Consider the following 5,000-nt stretch of genomic DNA (forward strand, 5'->3'; position numbering starts at 1 on the left):
GCACACAATGAGAACCACACGTCAGCCAGACACTCTTATCACACACTACTCTCTTATCACACACAATATCTAACCACCAGCATGGAAGAACATCCAGTGCATCCTCTCCGCCACATGACACAATCCACACTATCATTACCAGACCGGGAGGTCCACCCAGAAAACACAATATCCCACCCTTCCGACATCCGCACATTGCTCAGCTAAGCCACGAACACCCACACATGTCCTACACAGTGGTGCACCCAACATCACAATACTGCCTCCTGTCACAGCACACAAACAATGGCAGGAATGAAAGACACAGATCTGCCACAACCATGGAATCGGAGCGCCGCCTGTCATGAGCCAAAAGTGCATCCTGACGTGACAAATCGGATAATACCGCAGGCATCCAATTACGATAATCACTATCAACGAACCTGCCGCCCCCCCCCCCCAATACACCTTTCCCTACAACAATGTGTATCTGAACCTACGCTATATCGTACCTTAACCTAACCTATATCGTACCTTAACCTAACCTATATCGTACCTTAACCTAACCTATATCGTACCTTAACCTAACCTATATCGTACCTTAACCTAACCTATATCGTACCTTAACCTAACCTATATCGTACCTTAACCTAACCTATATCGTACCTTAACCTAACCTATATCGTACCTTAACCTAACCTATATCGTGCCTTAACCTAACCTATATCGTGCCTTAACCTAACCTATATCGTGCCTTAACCTAACCTATATCGTGCCTTAACCTAACCTATATCGTGCCTTAACCTAACCTATATCGTGCCTTAACCTAACCTATATCGTGCCTTAACCTAACCTATATCGTGCCTTAACCTAACCTAATTTGTGCCTTAACCTAACCTAATTTGTGCCTTAACCTAACCTAATTTGTGCCTTAACCTAACCTAATTTGTGCCTTAACCTAACCTAATTTGTGCCTTAACCTAACCTAATTTGTGCCTTAACCTAACCTAATTTGTGCCTTAACCTAACCTAATTTGTGCCTTAACCTAACCTAATTTGTGCCTTAACCTAACCTAATTTGTGCCGTAACCTAACCTAATTTGTGCCGTAACGTAACCCATGTTGTGCCGTAACGTAACCCATGTTGTGCCGTAACGTAACCCATGTTGTGCCGTAACGTAACCCATGTTGTGCCGTAACGTAACCCATGTTGTGCCGTAACGTAACCCATGTTGTGCCGTAACGTAACCCATGTTGTGCCGTAACGTAACCCATGTTGTGCCTTAACCTAACCCATGTTGTGCCTTAACCTAACCCATGTTGTGCCTTAACCTAACCCATGTTGTGCCTTAACCTAACCCACGTTGTGCCTTAACCTAACCCACGTTGTGCCTTAACCTAACCTACGTTGTGCCTTAACCTAACCCATGTTGTGCCTTAACCTAACCCATGTTGTGCCTTAACCTAACCCATGTTGTGCCTTAACCTAACCCATGTTGTGCCTTAACCTAACCCATGTTGTGCCTTAACCTAACCCATGGTGTGCCTTAACCTAACCCATGGTGTGCCTTAACCTAACCCATGTTGTGCCTTAACCTAACCCATGTTGTGCCTTAACCTAACCCACGTTGTGCCTTAACCTAACCCACGTTGTGCCTTAACCTAACCCACGTTGTGCCTTAACCTAACCCACGTTGTGCCTTAACCTAACCCACGTTGTGCCTTAACCTAACCTACGTTGTGCCTTAACCTAACCCATGTTGTGCCTTAACCTAACCCATGTTGTGCCTTAACCTAACCCATGGTGTGCCTTAACCTAACCCATGGTGTGCCTTAACCTAACCCATGGTGTGCCTTAACCTAACCCATGGTGTGCCTTAACCTAACCCATGTTGTGCCTTAACCTAACCCATGTTGTGCCTTAACCTAACCCATGTTGTGCCTTAACCTAACCCATGTTGTGCCTTAACCTAACCCATGTTGTGCCTTAACCTAACCCATGTTGTGCCTTAACCTAACCCATGTTGTGCCTTAACCTAACCCATGTTGTGCCTTAACCTAACCCATGTTGTGCCTTAACCTAACCCATGTTGTGCCTTAACCTAACCCATGTTGTGCCTTAACCTAACCCATGTTGTGCCTTAACCTAACCCATGTTGTGCCTTAACCTAACCCATGTTGTGCCTTAACCTAACCCATGTTGTGCCTTAACCTAACCCATGTTGTGCCTTAACCTAACCCATGTTGTGCCTTAACCTAACCCATGTTGTGCCTTAACCTAACCCATGTTGTGCCTTAACCTAACCCATGTTGTGCCTTAACCTAACCCATGTTGTGCCTTAACCTAACCCATGTTGTGCCTTAACCTAACCCATGTTGTGCCTTAACCTAACCCATGTTGTGCCTTAACCTAACCCATGTTGTGCCTTAACCTAACCCATGTTGTGCCTTAACCTAACCCATGTTGTGCCTTAACCTAACCCATGTTGTGCCTTAACCTAACCCATGTTGTGCCTTAACCTAACCCATGTTGTGCCTTAACCTAACCCATGTTGTGCCTTAACCTAACCCATGTTGTGCCTTAACCTAACCCATGTTGTGCCTTAACCTAACCCATGTTGTGCCTTAACCTAACCCATGTTGTGCCTTAACCTAACCCATGTTGTGCCTTAACCTAACCCATGTTGTGCCTTAACCTAACCCATGTTGTGCCTTAACCTAACCCATGTTGTGCCTTAACCTAACCCATGTTGTGCCTTAACGTAACCCATGTTGTGCCTTAACGTAACCCATGTTGTGCCTTAACCTAACCTATAATGTGCCTTAACCTAACCTAAAGTGCGCCGTAACCTAAACTATATTGCGCCTTAACCTGACGCACGTTGTCGCTGAACCTGCTCTGTAATTGTTATGCAACCCGTTAAAGTAGTGTAGTGTTGCCTAACCGCAACCCTCGCAATATAGTTCGCTACTCGCACTGCCCGGTCCCCTGTGTATCGCGTCATGTTAAACACCTTGCAGGTGTTGCTGACTTTCCACATGCTCCTGCTATACACTGTAGTGTGGATAGCAGCAGGACGTACATGCCCCCCCCCCTTCCCCCCTGCCTTCGCAAGCTGGTCGGTGAGAAGTTTGCATGTTCAATGCCCTTCGCATGCCGACGTACTCAGCCTACGTTGTGGTACGGCCTGTCACCTGTCCGCCGATGTACGCAAAACCCACAAACTGTACTGCACATTGCTCCGTATGTACTGAATGATACATCGTGGCCCATGTGACCGTATGACGACAGCGCCTAGCAACGGCGGACCATACAGTCCAAATATTGTGCACGCAGCTACGTGTCGTCTCCCTATAAGAGCTGGATTGCAGTGTGGTACGCCATACAGACGTGTGGGAGGAACGGACGCCCTGGATGGCGATCAGCATGAGCAGTCTGTTGATGTAGTGGAGCGTGTATTCGGACGTAGTCGTCTCTTCTCACACACCGTGATAGCATGTTGCACCGCGTTCCACATCTGCGACATGCTGCAGAGGCGGGCTGACAGTCGTTCGCGCAATGGACACCGCATACGTACGGGGTCTACCTTCCACGTGTTCTCTAGGCGTGCACATGTTGTTGCGTCTATGTGGGCAGACGTAGTGTGTTGTGACACCTGACACAGGCATGCAATACTCGTTGCAAATGGCGATGGACGTGTACGTTTGCTGGTGACGTTACGCAAATGAACAACCGGTAACCCGTTGTGGTGCGGTTGTTCTCGCTAGAGGTGAATCAGTGTTGGCGACGATCGGTCGAGCTATTAACCGGTTGTTTCAGGGATACCCACCATGCCCACGAACGTGAAAGGGGACCCACCATGCCCACGAACGTGAAAGGGGATCTGGGTGTGAGGCGATACGCGGCGGTGGCTGGGTGGGACCGTCCCCGGCCGGTGAGGGGGGGCCGCCCGGCGTGCTGGCAGCGCGGTGCGTGGGCGCACGCGCTACAGCCGGCTGGTGGGGGCGGCCGGTGGCAGGCGCGCCGGCCGACGGACGCGGCAGGCGGCGCAGCTGCGCGCCGGCGCCCCCTGCTCGCGGCGCCTTGCGGCCAAAGTAGGTCCTCGCGGGCCCGGTGCGAAGCGCGGTGGCCATCTGCAGTGTGCTGGTCCGATTGAGGACTTTGTGCGCTGAGGATGCGCCGCCGCCCGGCGCTCGGCGCCGCGACGCCGTCTGCTGCTCGGTCGCCCCAGCGGTTCTCGCAGGTGGTTTGTATCGCAGCTGTGCGGACGTGTTGGCGCGTGCGCTGTGCTGGGAGAGTTCGCTTCGGCACCCAAGTAGGGCTTTTGTCCTTCTGTGGCGCTGGCGTTGGAGCTGCCGGTCACCGTAGGTGGCGCGTGTTGTCTCCCGCCGGCAATGCCACGACAGCACGCTCCCGGGCCTCTGTCGGCAGCGGCAAGCTCAGTTGGGAGCACGGGTGGTCGCACCTAAAGCGTCTACTCGCCTAACTCCGGGCGATTGCGCCTCTCTCGAACCCGACCAAGTACTTAGGACGGCGCTGCGCGCCGCCGGGACCTGAGAGGGTTTCGAGGTGTGTTGTGCAGGGGAGCTCAGCCTCCTCCTGTTTGCAGAATAATTGAGCGGACGCTTGCGTGTTCGCGCGGGCCCCCGGGACACACTCCCGGGCGGCCGGCTGCTCAGCTCTAGTTGACGCAGCTCCCTGGTTGATCCTGCCAGTAGTCATATGCTTGTCTCAAAGATTAAGCCATGCATGTCTCAGTACAAGCCGCATTAAGGTGAAACCGCGAATGGCTCATTAAATCAGTTATGGTTCCTTAGATCGTACCCACGTTACTTGGATAACTGTGGTAATTCTAGAGCTAATACATGCAAACAGAGTCCCGACCAGAGATGGAAGGGACGCTTTTATTAGATCAAAACCAATCGGTCGGCTCGTCCGGTCCGTTTGCCTTGGTGACTCTGAATAACTTAGGGCTGATCGCACGGTCCTCGTACCGGCGACGCATCTTTCAAATGTCTGC

General features: G+C 51.3%; 1 non-coding gene across 1 annotated transcript in view; it reads left to right on the forward strand.

The window, feature by feature from the left end:
- The first annotated feature begins 4,675 nt into the window (after positions 1-4,675).
- The window catches only part of LOC126431827 (small subunit ribosomal RNA), a 1,909-nt gene continuing 1,584 nt past the window's right edge, over positions 4,676-5,000 (forward strand). The window contains exon 1 of the ribosomal RNA XR_007577783.1: positions 4,676-5,000. This exon is cut by the window's right edge and continues 1,584 nt beyond it. This is a non-coding gene — a ribosomal RNA (small subunit ribosomal RNA).

The sequence above is a fragment of the Schistocerca serialis genome, unplaced genomic scaffold, assembly GCF_023864345.2.
Source record: "Schistocerca serialis cubense isolate TAMUIC-IGC-003099 unplaced genomic scaffold, iqSchSeri2.2 HiC_scaffold_1113, whole genome shotgun sequence".
Lineage (NCBI taxonomy): Eukaryota > Metazoa > Arthropoda > Insecta > Orthoptera > Acrididae > Schistocerca > Schistocerca serialis.